This window comes from Epinephelus moara, chromosome 11, assembly GCF_006386435.1.
Source record: "Epinephelus moara isolate mb chromosome 11, YSFRI_EMoa_1.0, whole genome shotgun sequence".
In the NCBI taxonomy this organism is placed as follows: Eukaryota; Metazoa; Chordata; class Actinopteri; order Perciformes; family Serranidae; genus Epinephelus; species Epinephelus moara.
In genome coordinates this window covers 5,895,411-5,917,536 of record NC_065516.1, presented here as the reverse complement: position 1 = coordinate 5,917,536, position 22,126 = coordinate 5,895,411, and the positions used below count along the sequence as shown (strand labels likewise).

General features: G+C 39.4%; 3 protein-coding genes across 9 annotated transcripts in view; 2 read left to right on the top strand and 1 right to left on the bottom strand.

The window, feature by feature from the left end:
- chchd7 (coiled-coil-helix-coiled-coil-helix domain containing 7) overlaps positions 1–8,682 on the bottom strand; it is a 33,523-nt gene extending 24,841 nt beyond the window's left edge. For 3 of the 6 annotated variants that reach the window (XM_050056487.1, XM_050056490.1, XM_050056488.1), the window contains exon 1: positions 8,365–8,507. The gene's annotated coding sequence lies outside the window, so the exon portion shown is untranslated. Of the gene's footprint in view, positions 1–8,364 lie in introns of all 6 variants that reach the window. The other 3 variants (XM_050056492.1, XM_050056493.1, XM_050056489.1) reach the window with 3 other exon arrangements.
- LOC126397604 (uncharacterized) overlaps positions 1–22,126 on the top strand; it is a 409,985-nt gene that overhangs the window by 333,710 nt on the left and 54,149 nt on the right. The gene's annotated exons all lie outside the window — the stretch shown is intronic.
- plag1 (pleiomorphic adenoma gene 1) overlaps positions 8,990–22,126 on the top strand; it is a 34,039-nt gene continuing 20,902 nt past the window's right edge. For both annotated transcript variants that reach the window (XM_050056499.1, XM_050056498.1), the window contains exon 1: positions 8,990–9,146. The gene's annotated coding sequence lies outside the window, so the exon portion shown is untranslated. The remainder of the gene's footprint in view (positions 9,147–22,126) is intronic.

Below are 22,126 nucleotides of genomic sequence, written 5' to 3'. Positions count from 1 at the left end.
AATTGTGCCCAAAACAATGCCATCAGTGCTCTTTACTTAAACAGTAAGAGTGTAAACCAAATAAAAATATCACTCTCAAAAAACAGAGCAGAAAACAAATAGTCAGTTAACTAAATTGACCGCTACTCTTCCTACCCTCCGTGTGTGTCTGCCGTCTGCATGCTTGCCTGGTGGATTGATAGTAAGAGCTGGAGCGGATCACTGGAATGGACTGCTTGAATTGCGGAGCGCTGGGCTGGCCAGAAAACCTGGATCGGACTCTGTGAAAAACTGGATCGGACTTCTTGGATCGGCATTTTTCAATGCAGTCCGATCCGATGCCGATGCACGTTTTTTGCTAATATCGGCGGCCGATACCGATCGAATATCGGATCGGGACATCCCTACATATATCAGAAAAATACTTTTGATAGTCAACTAAAGTAAATTTAATTTTTACTTTTACTCAAGTAACATTCTAATAGGTACTTCATCTACCACTGCTGGTAACTACATGTCAGCTTATATCATTTTTTAAACACACAAAGTGGTCCTTTGTGATTTTTTAAGAGACATGAATTGTGAAGTTATTCAAGAGTTGTTAACAAAATATGTAGGTACTGAGCAGAACAGCAAATAATATAATATTACTTTTAAATAGATAATTTCTAAATAATAAAATGCAGCATATATCTGAGATTTAAAAAAATGAGTAAAAACATTACAAATATTATAACCTATGCTTGCACTGGTTTTGCTTTGCTCCTTAATCACCATCTTGTTTATTGTGAATATTTTGTGGGGATGCACGATAATATCAGCACGCCATCTGTATCAGCCGATATTGGCTTTAAAATGAAATATCGGAATCAGCCAACATACTGATAACATCATTACATCATAGGTATCGGCTGATATTGGCTTTAAAATCAACTATTAGAATTGGCCAACATGCGTTTTCTTATTTGCACAATAAATTAATATTACATACATTTAGTCAGGCGGCTTAAAGACATATGTGAAAAGAATGAGGACAAAAGCACCAAATTTCACCACCAATCACCATAGCTTTCAATTTAGAAGGGGAGCCGCTTCATCACAATGGTGGAAGGCGGCCATCTTGGATCTATAAGTGCCAATATCTCAGCTTCCAAGCTACTTAGAAGGTCAATTTTGTTGACAAAATATACATTTAACACTTACTACTTAACACTCACTTATTAGACATGATCAATATATCTTTATTAACAGGCTATGTACCACAGTCTTTTAAGGTAGCTGTAATTAAACCTCTCCCAAAGAAGCCCACCCTGGATCCAGAGGTGTTAGCCAACTATAGACCAATATCTAATCTTCCCTTTCTTTCAAAGATCCTTGAGAAAGTAGTCGCAGACCAGCTGTGTGATTTTCACCATGATAATAATTTATTTGAGGAATTTCAGTCAGGATTTAGAGTGCATCATAGCACTGAGACAGCACTAGTTAAAAATGATCTTCTGATTGCTTCAGACAAAGGACTCGTCTCTGTACTTGTTTTATTAGATATTAGTGCAGCGTTTGACATTATTGACCATCAAATTCTGCTACAGAGACTGGAACACTTAATTGGCCTAAAAGGTTCTGCACTAAGCTGGTTTAAATCTTTTTATCTGATTCGTTTTCAGTTTGTTCACATTCATGATGAATCATCCTTACGTACTAAAGTTTGTTTTGGAGTTCCGCAAGGTTCTGTGCTCGGACCAATCCTATTTACTCTATATATGCTTCCTTTAGGTAACATCATTAGAAATCACTCTATAAATTTCCATTGTTATGCGGATGATACTCAGTTGTATTTATCGATGAAGCCAGAAGAAAGTAATCAATTAACTAAACTCCATAACTGCCTTAAAGACATAAAAACTTGGATGAGCACCAATTTCCTGATGTTAAATTCAGACAAAACTGAAGTTATTGTTCTTGGCCCCAAACAACTCAGAGACTCTTTATCTGATGACATAGTTTCTCTAGATGGCATTGCTCTGGCCTCTAGCACTACCGTAAGAAACCTCGGAGTAATATTTGATCAAGATTTGTCTTTTAATTCTCATTTAAAACAAACCTCACGGACTGCATTTTTTCATCTGCGTAATATTGCGAAAATTAGGCCTATCCTGACCCGAAAAGATGCAGAAAAATTGGTCCACGCTTTTGTTACCTCTAGGCTGGATTACTGTAACTCTCTATTATCAGGTAGCTCTAGTAAGTCCTTAAAAACTCTCCAGCTAATTCAGAATGCAGCAGCACGTGTACTAACAGGAACTAAGAAACGAGATCATATTTCTCCTGTTTTAGCTTCTCTGCACTGGCTCCCTGTAAAATCCAGAATTGAATTTAAAATCCTACTGTTAACTTATAAAGCTCTATATGGTCAGGCTCTGTCATATCTTAGAGAGCTCATAGTGCCATATTATCCCACCAGAACACTGCGCTCTGAGAATGCATAGTTACTCATGGTCCCTAAAGTCTCCAAAGTAGATCAGGAGCCAGAGCCTTCAGCTATCAGGCTCCTCTCCTTTGGAATCATCTTCCTGTTGCGGTCCGGGAGGCAGACACCGTCTCCACATTTAAGACTAGACTTAAGACTTTCCTCTTTGATAAAGCTTATAGTTAGGGCCAGCTCAGACTTGCCTTGTACCAGCCCCTAGTTAGGCTGACTTAGGCCTAGTCTGCCGGGGGACCTCCTATAATACACCGGGCACCTTCTCTCCTTCTCTCTCTTTCTCTCATGTCCTGTTACTCCATCTTGCTAACTCGGCCGTACTGCATGTCACTAACTCGGCTTCTTCTCCGGAGCCTTTGTGCTCCACTGTCTCGCAGGTTAACTCATATCGCAGCAGTGCCTGGATAGTGTGACGTGTGTGGTTGTGCTGCTGCGGTGGTCCTGCCAGATGCCTCCTACTGCTGCTGTTACCATTAGTCATACTTCTACTGTTATTATACACATATTAGTCCTGCACGATTAATCTAATCGTAATCGCGATGTCAGGCTGTGCGATTACGTAACCGCATAAAAGGCTGTGGTTTGCGATTTAATGTAGGCTACATAAATGTTAATGTGTGTGCCTGTGAACGTGACTGCCTCTCCTGTAGTGTGTGGAGTTTGTTGACATCACGCCCACAAGTTATCCTGGTGCGTGCAGCTGGCGTGCAGCAGTGACCAACACAGACACTGAAAAAGAGCATGAGCTCGACCATGAACAGGCTGAATTGGTGGCGAAAAAACGTCTGTTACATGGCGATACTTTGGATTCAGGTACGGCGACGTAGAACAGAACTAGCAGCCAGTACAGTACAGTCCTCTCTGGTCTAGCTAACATTTAACCGTGTTACTTACTGATCCATTAGAAAGAAAGCTAGCTGGACACCGGTGTTGAAGCCTCTTTGGTCACGGAGCTCCCTCCATCACTTGAACGCCTGACTGAGGTTTACTCTTGTTTTCCTCTTCTTTTATCACTCTCCTTTTTGTGCATCCTCACCTCCTCAGACAGATTAGCTCGTTTTCTTTTGGGAGGCCGTTTTTCACTTATCTCCAAACTTTGTCCGTCTGCCATTGTGCTCGTGACTCAACTATCTCATGCCCCGGCCACTTCCTCATAAGGACCAGCTCCAGTCCCTGATTGGCTGACCGACCAGTTTGGCAATGCATGACACATTTCCTGCCGCAAAGCAGAGTTTTTCCGCGAAAATTCGTCCCCGGTGGCAGAAGCTTATTGCAAAGTCATTAAGTAACCTATGTAAACGCTGATAGTCTGATTTCTCTGTGTATACTACCCTGCGCAACCCACATTATTTTCATAATGATATATATAGGCAAAAATGCTGTCTGTTGCTTCTTTAATTTATCATGCTGATCTGTTCTGTACGACATCTATTGCAAGTCTGTCCGTCCTAGAAGAGGGATCCCTCCTCAGTTGCTCTTCCTGAGGTTTCTATGGTTTTTTTTCCCCCGTTAAAGGGTTTTTTTGGGGGAGTTTTTCCTGATCAGCTGTGAGGCAAATTGTGATTTGTGATACTGGGCTTTATAAATAAAATTGGAATTGAATTGAATTTTCTGGATCAAGGAATGCATTAAAGCTATTAGGAATATCACTAGATGATTGTTCATGCCAAGATCAAATAAAAATATTAATTCTGAGAATGTATTCACATGATTTTCAACAAAAGCGGCTGGCATTGATGACATGAATGATTTGAATTCAATTGAACTTTATTAGCTTCCCTTTTAAACACTATAAAACGTTTTTTGCGTGTACAGTATAATCCAATTATCTATCACATTTGCAACTGCAAAGCTCTGTGCATTTCCATTGTGCCCTGTAGTTTATACAGTACATTGCTCCACCACACATTTGTTATGCTTAATAATCTCTAACTTAAAAGTGAAAGGCTAAAGTTACTTACTTCAGTGAATGCATATTGTTTTCTCAAACGATGTTTGGGTAGGAGTCATTCCTGGACTAAATATTTCTTGGAGGTGCTCTTTGGATAGGGATACATGTAGACATCACAAAGGAGTTTCAAAGCAATCTCTTTAAAAAGTCAAATACCTTTATGATGGCATGGTCATATCAGACATAGAAACAATCTCCAGTGCATTTCAGCACCAGTCTTTCATGAAGGAACAAACCAAATTATTTAATATTGGCACAAACAATCAACTATTGATATTCATAATAGCTTTAATGCATTCCTTGACCCAGAAAATGTATATTTTGACACCAAGATTGACCTTCTAAGTAGCTTGGAAGCTGAGATATTGGCACTTACAGATTTTACATGGCGGCCATCTTGGAAATCCAAGATGGCTGCCTTCCACCATCTTGATGAAGTGGCTCCCCTTCTAAATTGAAAGTTATGATGATGAAAAACATGTGGAAAAAATTTGGTGCTTTTGTCTGGCACGTCACCATTATTATGCTAAGCCGCTAGGGTTGGGACTCGTTAGGATTTTAACGATTCCGATTCCTTACCGATTCCTTCTTAACAGTCCGATTCCTTAACGATTCCTCTTACGGATTCCTACATTATATTCATTATACTTGATATACTTAAAAAAGTATATAATAAACACTAGGGATGCACCGAAATGAAAATTTGTGGCCGAAGCTGAAGCCGAATATTATTAAACGCTTGGCCGAATACCGAGTACCGAATACCGAATATCATTGTTTAGTTTTTCATTAGTTTTTGCAGATGAACCCCCTCCACATTAGTGTTGTCACGGTACCAAAATTAGGACCCACTGTGCGATACCAATGAAAATATCATGGTTCTGAGTAGTATCACGATACCACAGCGAAAATGAGGCAGATGTGCCTTTTGTCATTTATGAAAAGATAAATCACTTTTCTATAATACATCAATGATATTTCAATGGAATAAATTACTTATTGACTTATTCATACTTCAAAAACAGCATCAATAAGTGATTAACATAGGGGGGAATCAAAATAAAATAAATAAATAAAACAAAAATCAACCAGCCACCCTCCTCCCCTGACAGTCCCTTCATAAGTAATTAACAGTCCCTAAAGTGCGGTGAGGTCTGTGGGCCGTTACTGACACAAAGAGAGAAATGTGAAAGGCTTGTTTTTCTCTGACACATCACATACCTGTGTTCGGCTGGCTCGACTGTTCAGGTACTTCTGAACAGTCATGACACCAAGAAGAGGATATTATTGGAGCCGACTTCTCCGTCACCGGGTAAGCCGATGGCCGCCGTATTTGACAGGAATACATTACTGTCTGTGTCTGTGACCCCCGTTCAACCCACAACCGATGGGATTCGCCTTTCGTTTCTGCTGCTGGTTGAAATCTGTAGGCTGCTCGCACAGCGTGCTTAACGATTTAAGCCTATTTTGCTCGCTCAAAACTATTTTTAGTCGCAAATGCAAGTGCCGTGACGGACGGATCGCCACACTGCCGACATTCTATTCCGCCCGTCACGGCACGCCGTTTGATTGCGTTATCAAAACACGCCGCTATTATTCAGCCTTGCTTTTAACTTATTCCACCGAATACCGAATGTGTGTTTTTTTTGCAATATTTGGCCGAATATATTCGGTTACCGAATATTCAGTGCATCCCTAATAAACACAAATGCAATCATGCAAATACAAAAACTTTATTCTAACTGTTGCACAGTACAATTCGATGAAAATACACATTTCTGTGTGGTGTGTATTTCAGATTTAGAGCTTGTATCATCTCCCTGAGAATATACGTATAACAACAAAAAGTGACTCTGATTTCTACAGTAACACTATTACCTCAAATTAACCACAACAATGTAATAAAAAATACTTATATGCATTCATGCTTGGGCACTGTTATTTACGTGACAACACCTGAACAGAACACACACACACATTGGCTGTTTGTTTCTACCGCTCCCCTCGCTGGAAGCGGACCTCCCGCTGCCAGCCTCCGCCTTGATTAAACGCTGAAAATTAAGTGTCTCCTATTTTATCTTATTTTGTTATATTTCTACCGCTCCCCTCGCTGGAAGCGTCGGACCTCCCGCTGCCCGCTCCCGCCACCCGCTCCCGCCGCCCGCTCCTGTCTCAAACACGGAGGTCTCCCTCTCCGCTGAGCACCCGGCACACGCCCGGCCTGTTAAATAGCCTGTAACTATGACAACTGTGTGACACAAACTCAGTGCTTTATTGATTAGATAATGTCGGGCTCGGTCGGGTTCGGACAGAAATATGCGGCCGTGCCGCACTCTAATGGAAATGCATGTGATGTTTTTGTTGTTGTTTTTTTTACAATCTAGGAATCGTTTGCAGGAACCGTTACGCCAAATGTGGTGGAACCGGTTCCAGAACTGGAACTTTGGACCCGGTTCCAAAAAAGAACCGGGTCCGGATCCCAACCCTATAAGCCGCCTGATTAATTGAAAAGTATTGTATTTCATGTCTCCATCTGCTGGTGGGTGATCATGATAAGAGTATGCATGGATAATATGATCCTAATTCCTCTACAGAAGAGACTTGATGACCAGTAAAATTAGGTAGGGAAAAAGTGGTTATATCGGTATCGGTTGTCGGTCAAATAAGGTTGGTATCGCCATATGGAATATCGGCAAAAAATCCAATATCATGCTTCTTTGACTGAAACTTAATGATCTATTGTTTCAAAAACTGGGCCCCGTGTGTGACTCTGACCTGGGGAACCTACTGATTGTTCTGGTTGTTACTGGTTTGTGAATGTTAATGTTGTTACTGTATTTTGTGTTACTATAATTGCATTCTCTGGCACAAGAATTTCCTTTGGGATAAATAAGGTTCTTTGGACGAATTGGACTGAATTGAAGAAAAATAAACATTAAATAAGTAGTGTTTTAATTCATCTTTATGTATTCTTGATGTATTTGTATATCTTTTATTTACCAGTACTCTTTTGTTACCTCAAACATACCTCTGGCTTTTCTGCATGGCAGTCTCTTATTACTTATCAGCCAACTTTCACATTGTTACTAATGTATGTTATTTTCTAAAATCTGTCAATAATTTGGACTACGTTGCAGTACTGGTCTGGTCTATGTGTGGGGAGTAATTTTTCTGGATTATTAAAATGCATTATTCTACCAGACTTTTTTGCATTGTCATCCAGAAAAACTTGCCTAAAATTCTACTGTAGGTCCACTCATACATTATATCAAACCAATACAGAGATACAGATATTACATGTTTAAGGCTATGGATTTATATAAAAAAGGATAGAATAATTTTGACTTAAAAAACATTTAAACAAGGTGGTGATTTACTGTAACCTTTTCCATTTCTGCCAGTCCCAGAGACAACAAGAGCTGCGCAGCTCTTATTAATCTGTCCCTATAAAATACAGGTTCAAAACCATATGTTAGATCATATCCATTCTTTCTACCACAAGTCTGGGGTCATTTGCCTACTCCTCAAAGCCACTGTCAACCCAATTTAAAATTCAGTTTAAACTTTCAGTTCGGGTTTACGTAGCCTTTTACTGTCCCTAACCATGCTGTGGAATAGAAAGGAGAAGTTAGAACTGAAATAAATTAGTATTATTAAAATTATTTCAGCTTGGTGAGTAAAATGTATGCCGAAATGAAAAGCGGGTCTTCTTTTTACAGAAACTATTTTAATCATATCGACAAGTGGTGTAAATATGGCAATAAACAAGTCTTAACTAAACTGACCGATTCCTCAACGGAGTTTGGTGTCGTCGACTACATAACACTGCGGTATAGAAACGCGGTCACTTTAATTGATTTTACCAAACAGCTCATGGGGATATTTCGTTGTTTAACTGCAATGACTGACGTGACGGTAAGTAGTGATAAAGCTACACAACGTTAATACCTACCTTTTCCAAATAACCTTGGCAGCTTTTATCCAGTGGTAGTCGGGTGACTTGTGATTGCGCCTAATATCCACACTAGGGAATATCATCCAGTTTTAGAAAAAACCAAAACAACTGCTAACAATAGCGTCTCAAAAATGAAGTTGTCATTTATATGCCCTTGGTATGTTAGCGAGAATCTTGCCTCAAAAAGCAGAGGAGCAGCTCTACACAAACATACATGTAGCTAACTGACAATGCTACACAACCCACGGGCTATAACCTCCCCGTCATGCTCAGGACGACTCCACTCTCGTTGTTGCAACAGCGCACCACGAAAATCAGCCACACCGTCATCGACAACTGACAGCAACACAAGCCAATAGAAACCCCGGAAAACGAACCAGTAGACTGACAATCCAATGAGCCAATAGACGTTCTTTGCTGACAGTTAGTTTTCCCATAACTGTAAATTGTACTAAACCAAGTTTAAGCGATTGACAGTACATCTAGCGAGTCCAATAATTGGGTTTTACTGAAAGGAAGTGTAACTGACACTGAAGTCAAAGTGGCAGCAACTTAGACAAATCAGAAAGCACACGTGGGCGGGACTTTAAATGGGCGTGGTTAAATCATAGTGCGGTTGCATCGCAGCGCATACACAATGGCTGCTCGAAAGAGGGGAAAGCAAACAATTTTCAGGCCCGCCGCGTCTAGCAAAAAATATGAGAAAAAAATTATTAAAAATTCGGAAAATAGTTGAAAGTGAAGAAAACCCCAACAGAAAGAATGTTAAAGCGACCAGGGTAAGTTTGATGTAAATTAAGTCAACGGTTACACAGTTCTTGAATTAAAATATCGGGGTTATTTAAATTATGAGAGAGGGGTGAGCAGGGGAAAAAAGTTTGTGTTAATCAGCACCCAGTTTGAGAGCATAGAGAAAACCAGAGGAAGGCACACGTTTTGATTTTTTTTAAAATAAATTATGTCACTGGTGATATAGTGTCACGGTGCGTGCACACGAACATTAAAGACCACAGGAACCAGTAGAATATACAAGTTGAGTAAAGTTTTTTTTTTTTTTTTTTTTTTTTTTTAAATAAATATGATACCAACGGCAGTGCGATGGAACAGGCGCACTTGGATTCAGCAATAATGCCACTTTTCCAGCTTTCTGCATTCACATTTAGTTTTGCCTCACATACACACTTCATCATGAGCGGTGTCAACATTATATCCTTATCGATTTCAAGCATCTCTCTTCCAAAACTATGACGCCAAATGCAACCATTTAGTGGCTACGGTGACATTTTGTCATGTTTGTTTTTAGGCTATATGCCATTTTCACCCATCGCAGGTATTGATCACGGTGTCATACGGATGACAGTTCGGCTATGACCCTCTGTAAGGCTAGGCTGTACAAAAGAAACGGCAAGACATTGCTCGTCAATAAAGTAGCAAAATGGAGGGAGAACCTAAGGCAAACTAATTATGCAATGATTAAGATTTGCGTATGCAGCTTGCATCCCGACTTGCCATACATAGCTTCTTTTAAGACCAAAAGTCAACTTGTGAGTTTGACTGCTGCGGCAGGTTGCACTGTGCACATTACTAATTTGTATTTCCATAATGTGATCCTGTAGCTACCGCTGATATCACAGCGTGCAGGACAGCCTGTCATGTGTAGCATTAAGCTGGTGGCTCTGGAGGCTTTGATGAACTGGAATTCAGAAGCATCTTCCATCCCTGATTTGGTGTTGAGTTGAAATGGCCAGTGTATTGGTGTCGGTGGAAAAAAGCTGATTTTGAAACAGTTGATGAGAGGAAGTTGGCTCAAGACTCTGTTTACACCTGTGCTTTACCTTAACCAGACTAATCTCTGCATCTGTTAGCAAATTATTGTTCTGTAACTGACATGATTTTGCCTCTGGTCTTTTATACACCGAATTGTTGATGATATTATAAGCCTAGCTTGCATGTATTATTCATCAATACAGTTTAGTCCTGATTTATGATGCTTTTTTTATTCAGGTGTTTGCGGCTTGCTTCACATGAGACTTTAATGTTGCTTGTAGTTGAGGCTAGAAGGTCAATATATTCTTTCCCGTATGAAAAGATTAGAAGGAATAATGATGACACAAGTCATGCATGGGTCTAACTTCCCTACTGCTCATCAGTTCTCCCATCTTAAAGCCTTGTTGAGCATGCCTTGTCTTAAAAAAAAAAAAAAAACACTGTTAAAAACACATTTGTGTGGAAAAATGAACTTGTTATGGTTGTATATGTTTAAATAAATTAAATGTTTTCATGATTACACATTAAATTATTTGCTACAGATGGTCTGAAGGCAATATAATTAATTCAGGCTACTTTTGAAAAGCCTGCACTACTCCTCATTACTTCTGGCTTATTTTTATATAAATGCAACTAGTCTAAAGCAGTTTTATTTTTTTGTCCTGAGAGCAGTAATGAAGCTGTGATGTTTAATGTGCAATATAATCCTAATGCTGTCAACATGTGTTTTGAGTTGAAATGTGTAAAGCTAAATGATAGGCCAATCTCTCCCCAAATGTTGGTCTTATCATGTACTTGTTGTCTCCAAAATGAATCTAAACAAGCCTATATTGTTGTAACTTTAAGATACAGTACAACGTTACTTAAAATTTTAACAGAATAATTAGAATTTGGAAAATATTTAAGATTTGTGTTTTTTATCTCTACTAATGCAATGGTATATTTAATATATACAGTTAAGACAAGCAGTTAATGGTACCAAGTCCTATATTATTATTATCATTATTATTATTACTATTACTCAAAGTTATTTAAAAAACAGAAAACAATTACTTTTTACTTATAATATATGAATCAAAAAATCATATTATTATAAAATGCTCTTTAAAATTTCAAACACTCCTAAGTCTTAATTATTGCAATAATAGTAGGTTGTTAACAGTGTAGATATTTGCACTAATTGAGCTTTTTTCAGTTAAAAAATGCATAAATCACATCAGACACAAGTTCTTGTAAAAATCATTTAAATAGGGCAAGGCTTGAGGATTGATTTCTAACAACTCTCATGCTTTAATGGTACAGAACATTGTCAATGAAATTACAGAATTATCAGTCTTTATTACAGTCGCAATGAGGCAATGTGCTGCATGGATAATTTACTATTTAAAACTTCGTACAGGTGATGTAGGATTTTTTTATATATATATTTGATGGATATCCCACATGAGAGCAGATCATCTAAACTTTTGCTGACTGGTAATTCTCCAGGTGGGAATATTTTGTCTTGTGTGAATTTTTAAAAATAACATAATGTGAGATTGTGTGATGGCAAATGTGATCTATCTGTTTTTGTTGCACTCTGCTGGATATCTCTAGTGTTTATTTAGCACAGTTTCATCTATTTGTGCTCTATTACATGAAATGTTTCTTTAAAAACTTGGTTAGTTTGAGGCAAGAGCCAAAGACTTTTCTGTTTGAAATACATGATTAGATGTAAGCTAACACATTTTTCTTCCTTTGTCCTCATATGGAATCCTACAAATCGTTTACCAGGGCTTTCTAGACTAATACTAAAACAAGGCTGACAGGGACAGATTCTTTAGGCTGTACTGGGAGCTGGTGAAAGGAGCTAAGGTGTAAAAGCTTTATGGAAAAAGCATTCTACATAATGGAGGTACGTGGAAGTTGGTTCGACTGTAGAGGTATTACAGGTTTTGAATATAGCATCTCTGGCAGCCGTTTTTAAAATGTTCACCCGGTGGTGGCAGCAGTAGGATGGAGTGATCAGTGTTAGGGTGAAATCCAGTGATGTGTTCACTCTCATCAGTCTGTCATGGAGGTCTCCATGTCATCATTTCCTGCTTGAAAGGCATGTCTGATAAGGGTGAAGGAAAAAAATGATACAGCATTGTATTGCAATATTTTTGTGTGACATCATCATATCGTCACACAGTCCCAAGTATCAAGTTTTTAAACATAAATGATTAATATTATAAATACAAATTAAACTTTAGGTAGCCTACTAGCATAATGTAATCAATTGCTTTTTCAGTCCACTAGATACATTTTGCTGCTGCAAAAAATATGAACAGACTGAAAACCTATTCTTAAAAAAACAACAACTTAAAATCTAAAAACAGACGTTGACGAAGTTTTCCTTTGGGGACATAATTTACAGTTGAAAAAAGGTGATAAATCACAATATATTGAAACATATTTTATCACAATACTCAGCATATTGCAGTATATTCATAATCGCAATAATATAAGTATTGTGATAATATTGTATTGTAGATCCTCTGGTGATTTCAAACCCTAATGACTGACCCACCTGCGGCAGGGTTTAGCTGGATGACCCTGCACAGAGATATAAGAGAAATTCTATGTGATGATCATTACAAGTGTATCATCATTACAAATCCAAGCAACTGTGTAGTAGTGTCAGATAAGATTGCTCTAACGAAACTACATGGACCATATCTGTGTTTTTTTTAATATGCTGTAGCATTTACTTCAAATAGGAAAACTTAACATCTTTGGTATTAATAGTAGTATCCATAGTATTACCAAATTTAATACCTCTGTATTATTACCTGCATATACCTGCATTACCTGTATGTATGTATGTATGTCAAATGTAGCCTACATTTAATCAATCCAATGCAGCATTACCATACCAGTATACAGGGGTGTAAATACTAAACAGGGACTAAACAATTTTGCACCTTTAGGGTTTGTTCTGTACTTATCAGAGGAAGGGAGTGGCTAGGGTGTGACTTTGGTGGTTGTTGTTGTTTTGACCTTCCTTGAAGCTACAATTATTTTTCCTTCAGCCGCTGTGACTGGCAGAAAATGCATGAACCACCACCCTCCACCATGAATTATTCTATTTTTAAAACTTACTCTTTGATGTTTGAAAGTTAAAAGCTGAGGATGAAATTCTGGAGTTGAAAAAAGCCTCTGTTTTTCACCCTTGTCGTGCATGCTGGTTAGTTTGTGCAAACTGTTTATTTTTGGCCAAACTTTCAATGAAACGTAGAATGAAGTGATCTATATGTGATATATCACCATTTTAAGCTCAGATTTGGTTATGTTTTTTTTTTTTCAGATGGAAGAGTTCATCGCACATGATGTGTCCAAGGACCATCAGAAGTTTGAAAATCCAATGATAATTTCATTTCTGTTTTTACAGTTTCTGAGTGTGATAAATGGGGACATTTTGGCATTTTTTAAAAGAAAACACATTTTCTTTAAAATTGGTGGTAAAATAAAAGCAAAATGCAGCCATTTAAAGTTGTATGCTCTTCCCTTAAGACAAACTAAAAAACATAAGTCCCTCCCTTTTGACATGCCTTCACATTATTGTACCACCCCCTTCCCCCCTCATAAATGACAAATAGTCCCCAAGGGGTGAGAGAGGCCTCTAAGAGCTTCTAGTTCTTTTTTATACAAAGTTTAGTCATTCAACTGATTTATTCAGACAGTTTTAATTTAGTTGTGGCACTAATTAATAAGAAATTTAAAAAAAAAACTTTATATTTCAGGCTTTTTACATCTCCCCACAACAACACCCCTGAGTACATAACATGCATATAAATAAACAAATAAATAGCCTCAATAAATAAATATATGCATGTGTTTGTGTGTATTTAGTATGGTTCTAGTTTTAGTTTAATTTGATTTAATTTTACTCTTTGCTCTGACAAAAATAAAACAACAAAAAAACCACTGGAGACCTGGTGTTTACAGCACTGTGTGTGTGTGTGTGTGTGTGTGTGTGTGTGTGTGTGTGTGTGTGTGTGCTACAGCACTAGGCTGTAATAATATATACTGGGGGGACATATTCAGATATGCTCAGACTGTCCCTTCCGATATATTGATTGTGAACAACTGAAATCATTTTAAATATAATTTTAAACATGGTTAGAATGAGAAGATTCTTTGCTTTCAAATAATATCAGGATTGTTTTTGTAGTTAAAGGCGCTGTATGTAAGAATGTGGCCAAAACGGTTACTGCACTCAAATTCAAAATACTGCCGTGAGTTGTGTCCGTGTCGTAACTGTAACTGATGCTGAGACTCTACTGACTGCATGACTGGGAGACGGCGGTGGGTGGCGCAACAGGCCAAACCACAAATTCAAAACATAAACATGATTTGCGGACCATAAAATTTTTTTTTAAATGCGAATATTCTGGCTGTACTATTGTTGTCGGTGAGATCAGTATGTTATATGAACATTATTCCTTAGTCTCTGTGACATATTAGGATGATTTTATGACTATTTGCTTTAGATTTCTTACATATAGCTCCTTTAAAATATTTAGCAAAATATGTTGCATTATGTAAATATTGTCACTAGGTCATGATTTAGAGGGAAAGGCCTTCAAAGTTTGCAGTACAGTTGCTGTAAAGATACATGACAGATCCCATTACAAATGAGGAGTGCATCCTACAGCCTACTCTGGGGAATGGTCCCGGGGTGAAAAATAAAAAGACAGGCTTGGAGATACTTTTATTTTGTAGACAACAAGGTAATGAAAACAAGCATACCCAACAGCACAGTATAGGAAGACAAGAAAATATCAAACTGTAGTCTGTCTGATGAATGAAGGAAGCATACAGTTAGCAATGGACTTCACATGACATTATTTGCAACTTGGATTCATTTAATGAAAAATTGTTTTGATTCTTTTGATTGGTGGACCCTTACAGACTAACAGAATAGAAATAATTAAGGATTGGACACATTCAGACTTAAAGACTGCTTCAGAGGTAGGGAGTCAGCACTTTTTCTTTGTCTATCTGGTTTATAATGTCAGTAAATCTGAAGGAATTCTTTGGTGCTCATGGTTTCCATAAAATAAACTGAATGTTCGAATTGTTGACAATCTAAATAAGCTGTGTAGAATGTCCAGATTGAAAAAAGTTTGCCTTGTTACTATGACATTAACCCTTTAGTCATAATTTCAGGGAGACATAGATGGAGGTAGGGAGAGTGGTGCAGAGTAGGACCAGTGTGCAGCTGTCAAATGTTTTCAGCTTGTTGTCCTTTACAAGCTTTAAAATGTATTTATCAACTGAATTTGGTGATGAAAGTTTCATATACTGAAAGCTGCTGTCACGAATAAACTTAACAAACTGGCATTAACATTATTATTATTATTATTACTGGGTATAGTATTGTATTGTTTTTTGCATGCAGTTTGTGCATGTGGTGGTGTTGTTCCCCAGCAAAGGCCGTTGCTCAACTGGTGCGTGTGTACAATCAATGTCAAACACTGCATTGTCTCTGTTTTGTTACCGTCAAATGTATTAGGCTAAAAAGTGGGAAAAGAAGAATGTAATATGAGTGCTGCATAAGCTATATCACTGTCAATGTTGATAGTATGTCAGAAAAATGTCATATAAAAAGGTATAGTAGCCTGTAGAACTGGTATCTTACATAAAAAAGAGTCATAATATGTTGTGAAAAAGTCATCATAAAGTCAGAGTGTGTGCTCTTCACCTGTGTAGTCCACTATTGTATGCTAAAATGGCCCCCAGTCAACATTTTTGTTTCAAAATGCTCTTAAATGGTCACTTTAGCTGTTAAGTTTCTAAAAAAATCTCCTGCAGGAATCACTGAATGTTGAATAACTGATTATAGTCTTATACCAACCACATGAGCTACAGCCTCCAAATCATACAGTTGAATCAACACCTCTCTAAAACAGTTTCAACACAAACTAAACAGTATAACCTTCATGAATTAGAAGGTATTAGATGTACCTAATGAACTGGCAACTGAGAATACATCTAGCTTTAGTATCCTTGTATCACCAGTATGAAATACAATAGTCTCTGTTATGTGGAGTTTTGGTCAACTCAGAAAGCAGCCTCACTGCTTTATGGCTGCTCTATGTTGCTTTGTAATCAAGGCTGAAAGAAAATGTGTTGCTGTTGAGCCACTGTTGCACTCCGTAATGTATACTGCCTGTCTGCTGCTTTTTCAATCCACAGTTATAGCCCAGTTCAGACCAATGATTCCTGATGAGACAAAACCACTGTAGAATTCTACAGAGAAAAGTTGCAGCGGTGTGAACTGGCTGGCCTGAGCTCGACTTGGGCCAGCTGATGGTGTCACCTGAAACTAAGCTACTAAAGCAACTAAATCACCAGCAGCTGGTTTAAGAACATAAAGCATGTCACCTGTTTCAATAACCAATCAGCTTGTAGTGAAGTCTGTTGGTCAAGTCAAAATTACCGCAGATGGCATATTCACTTGCTGCAGCTGGTTCTCTGTCACCGCCGTGCCCTCTGTACCCATCCTCACGGTGTGCCGGTGTCGGATGGTGGGCCGCTGATGCTGCTCACTGTATCTGCTTATGCCCTGCCCACACATACACACATTCTCACTGACTGATTAATTGGCGCTGGTTATTCATGTTATTGTGGCATATTGATTATGAATACTGTTCATCTGATGTTCATTTTGTTTATGTTTTCACCATTTCATCACCATTACAAATGCAACTGTAGCCAGTATCTCACTATCACTATCCTCATTCATATTTTAGGAAATTACAAATTATATTCAGCCACAAAATAAGCCTGAAAAGCTGGAAATCAGAACAGATGTACAGAGAGTTGTTACACAGAGATGATACACTCTCTCATCTAGTTGCATTGGTGTGAACCAGCAGGTTCTTAGAATGTTGCAGAACAGTGCATTGCAAGTAGCTGCAAGTTTCATTTCATCTTGTCACAATTCTTTGGTCTGAACTGGGCTTAAGACTCTTTTTTTATGTTAGGCAGCAACAGGAGAGGTACCCTTAGACCCGGAAATATGGTTGCTTCTTTTTTTATATCTGTTAGTTAACTTGGTGCTGACTTATTTGGAACAATTTTTAAGCACTCCCTAGATGGAGATGGACAGAATTTGTGGCTAAATTGACATAGCATCACAAAGGAAAAAGGGCAAAAATCATAGTGTCCAACCTGATCTCATGATTCCATCACTGCCAATCAGAACTGGAGCCAATACATACAGGTGACTACTGCAGAGTCATTTTTTTTCTGGGAATGAATGTTGATTGTAATCTGTTTTACCAAAGACAAAAGCCATATGTTAGTGGGTGTTAGTGGGGTTTTTGTCCAGTGGGAAAGGGGCTTTAGTCAGAGATTTGTGATTTGGTGCTAACTCCTGGTTTGATGAAAAAGTCTCCTTCAGTACTTTTTTTTTTTTTTTTTTTTTTTTTTTTTTTCAATTTTCGTCAGTAGAGTCTTGCAAGAATCTTGTAAATACATCAGCTTTATCAAATATGCTGAACTGCTTGAAGTGCGACATTTAGGGACAATAGGGGGTAGAGAAAGTTCTTTTTATGGGCCAAGCTGCAGTCTGAACAGATGAGTTTTCAGTCTGTGACAGAATATATGTAGAGTTTCTGTTGTCCCAATGTCAACAGGGAGCTCGTTCCACCATTGTGTGCAAACAGTCATAACTTTGTTGAGCTATAACAGGGCCCCCTTGTAGTGAGGGAGCAGCAAGCCGATCATCAAATTGATTTCCTTCCTGGAAGGAAGAGCACCTCGATCTTGTTGAGGTTGAGCTTCAGGTGGTGCGCAGACATCCACTGAGAGATTACAGCCAGATACGCAGAAATTCATGCTGTCCCCTGGGTTTCAGACTGGGGAAAAGACAGGATCAGTTGAGTGTCATCTGCATAGCGGTTATAGTAAAAGCCATGGGAGTGAAAAACAGAGCTAAGTGAGGTGGTGTAAAGAGGAGGAGGCCCACAGCAGAACCCCGAGACACCTCATTATCAAGACTACAAGGTTCAAACACAGATTCTCTTACCCTGAAATTCAGTAGATGGTATTCTCCCTAAACAGTGTGCCTTATGCCATGACCTGACTCACTTGTGACATTAAGATATGTAGGAGACCCCCAAATGATGAGACCTCCTTTGGTTTTTAATAAATGTGAAACATGCAAAAGCCCTTTACGTCATCACTGACAGATATTTCATTATGTTAAAGGAATAAGAATGTGCTTGTGACATTATTTGAAATAGTCATGGAAATATGGATAAAGCATACCCACAGAACAGTATTTTTTGTAAAACCTCTTAAGAAAAATAAAAACAAGAAAGAACCAAAAGAACATCTTTTTTTTTCTGGTTAACACAACCCGATCAGCAAGATGTTACACACACACACAAAGGAAGAGATAATATACCATACAAACATACAAATAAACATAACAATACAGAAAAGAAATTTAAAAGAATATAGCCGCAAGGGGCAGTTCTGGGTTCAAGCCCTGCCTTTGCCAATATATAGAAGCAGCTCAGTTGCCTAAAATTAAAGTTGCAAGGAACAGAGAGTGGGTTTCAAGCTTCAAAGTCACTTCAGCCTGTTAAATTCTGTTTGAGGAAGGAGTGACACTAATCACACACTTGTCCCACCATCACAAAGCATGCACACAAGCATTTCAATAATAGCACACTCAAAGTCCCGCCATGTGTTCCCCATTATTTGAATTGAACTAAACTTGGTCAGTCCATTCAGATGTTAATACTGGATGTGTCAGGGCCGGACTGGGACAAAAATTCAGGCCGGGAGTCATACATCCATCCAGGCAACCCAATCCACACATTACATGTTCACACACGTGCATGTGCACACGGACACACATGTGGGCTAAATAATCACCAAAGCTCATTATTCCAGACTGACAGTCACACAATAACTCTATTAAACACAACTGTAACAGCAATAGTCCTCCAGTCCAGTGCTTTTCTCTTCCCTACCCTCACCAAATGTGCCCCTCAATAAACCAGGACTCCTATATGAATGGGTATTATGCTGAACTAAACAACATGATTGTATTATTTTGTCAGCAAATCATTTTGATGTCAGCTTATCATAATCAATATGGCAACACCCATATTCAATGCAACAGTAAAACAAGTAAAAATATAAGTCAGCAGCAACTTCAACTTGATCTTATTTCAGTAACATTAGATAGATATTGAAAACTTTTGAACTTAGAGAGATAAGAGCCTATCCTTAAAGGGATAGTGCACCCAAAAATGAAAATTCAGCCATTATGTACTCACCCATATGCCGATGGAGGGCTGGTGAAGTTTTAGAGTCCTCACATCCCTTGCGGAGATCGTGGGGGGAGCGGATAGCACATCTAATGGCAGACGATGCCCCAGACTAACGTCCAAGAACACAAAATTGAATCCACAAAATATCTCCATACTGCTCATCCATAGTGATCCAAGTGTGCTGCAGCCGCGACATAAAAAGTTGTTTGGAAAAACGTCATATCAACTCTGTTTTTAGCCTCACTGTAGTCTGTAGCTCTGACTGCTTCTCTGTGCTCCACGTTCACGTGTGCGCGCCTGCGCGAGACCAGCGAAAGCATGAGCTTTGCTCACCCGTGTTTACATCATGTGACACGTGCACCGCAGGGAGAGACAATGGTAGCCACAGTAGCTAAAAGATAATTTGCACTACGGTCTTTAAGCAAAGGACAGCCCAACATGTCTGAAGACTTTGAAATTGAGGAGGAACAGCATTTCTTTGTTGAGCTGTATTTGTTTGAGCCCGAGTATACGGACAGAACTCAGGCTACTGGACGAAGCAGCCGCCACAGCTCATGAGCCTAACCCTCAGCCAGCCGCAGAATACCGGAGTCGAGCACTGGAAACCTGGTGGTGTAGTTGTTTCAAATGCAAAGCAATGCCAACGGGTGAGGAATGTCTTTGCTGTTCAGACTGGGAATTGGTGATGCCTGCACTTGAGAATCTGGACATCAGTACTGACGAGACTGCTGCTCTTCAGAGACCGTGCATCACCGATCACCCTGAGTGCGCACACGTGAGCGCGGAGCACAGACAAGCAGTCAGAGCTACAGGCTACAGTGAGGCTAAAAACAGAGTTCATATGACGACAACTCTTTATGTCGCGGCCGCAGCACACTTGGATCACTACAGATGAGCAGTATGGAGATACTTTGTGGATTCAATTTTGTGTTCTTGGACGTTAGTCAGGGGCGCCGTATGCCATTAGGTGTGCTGGCCGCTCCCCCCGCCGATCTCCGCAAGGGATGTGAGGACTCTAAAACTTCACCAGGGCCTCCATCGGCATATGGGTGAGTAGATAATAGCTGAATTTTCATTTTTGGGTGCACTATCCCTTTAAGAGGGGTCCCCAAACTGTTTCAGCCTGTGCTGCTCTGTACAAAATGGAACCAAATGGACCCTTACGGGTTAATTTGGCTCTTATAGCTTATCATCAATCATTTATCTGGCCTCGGGTCAGTCCCCATCCTCCCCAGACCTCATGTTGAGAATAACCAGTTATCTTACTTTTCTATGTTAACTTACTTGTTGCAGCATCGTCATTTGACGACGTCACGCTGCTGCTGGGGGCTGGGGGGCTCTGAACGTATCTGTAAGTTTATGACATTTGGCCGCCTCCTCAATGGTCCTTTTTTTTTATCTCTCTCCCGTTCAGCTCCACCTTTCCTCTTTTTGCGGTCCATTGTAACAGCGCTGCTGAGCTGCAGAGCACCTATCATTTCTGACAGTGGGCAGGCTCTCTGCCAGCGGGCACGGCCACCTGCGCTGCAGAGCGCACTTTAAAAAAAAAAAAAAGACAGGCAGGCCAGAGCAGACCACTTGCGGGCCAGGCCCCCAGGGAACTCCCCGGTTCTCCCGTGATGTGTCCACTGAGGTTAATCAGGATTGATCAAAGAAAAGTTGAGTTATGGCCTATTTCTTCTAAACCCCGCCCTGTGCGAAGAGTTTTTTTTGTTTTGTTTTTTTAATAGATAACTGTCATGTTTTTTGATCAGTCCTGCTCAGTTGTTGTAGGATTGTGCATCTCAGTCCTACAAGACTGCAAACCAAATTTAATGTTGATAGAATCGAAATCCAAAAAAGTGTATTCATATTGGTCTTTTTCACATTATGCAACTTAGCAAAGATCTTCATGATGGCGTTAACTGTCCAAGATTTCAAGTCAGTCAGACTCATGGTGTGAGGGGTGTGTGTGTTTCATGTCTCTAGCTTATTCCAGGTCACGGTATTGTGAGCAAAGGTATAATATAGCATATAATGCTAATTAGGTCACGCCCACGTGTACCAATCATTATGACTTTTCAGATTTTGGTTAGCACTTGTCCCCAAAAGCATGTGTACCAGACTTGGTGAAACTGTATTGAGGTACATGTTTGTGACATTTGAGGTGCCCCTGATGGGTCAGGCTCAAAATGCTTTGGTGCACCTCTTCTCCAACATGTACTGAGGATATCTACTAAGAGTTCAAATAAACACAAGAAGTTTGTGCTCTAGAGAAAGGATCAACACTAAAAACAAAAACCTAAGCCCTATGATAAGCTAATATGGCAAGGCTTAACTATACAAACCAATGAGCAGTGATAACTAGCATGTCTTTGGGGTCATCAGGTGGGAACCTCCTTTCACCAGTGTTTCGTCTAGTTGGTCCCACGACACCTCCAGGAGGCTAGACAGTGATCTCTAGCGTCCCAGAGACACTCCCCTAATGCCAGGCCTCACTGCTCCCCTCCCCGCATCAACCCAATAACCTCCTTTACCTTACTTACACATGGCTTTCTCAGCCCAAACAGCACTGCCACCTTCAACCAAACCCAGGCTCCGTACATGCGAGCTCTAGGTAGAAGCAGGGCTGATACTACCTTTCCTAGCACATTCACCATACTCTATTTCACACGCTACATAGCATAACTACAATA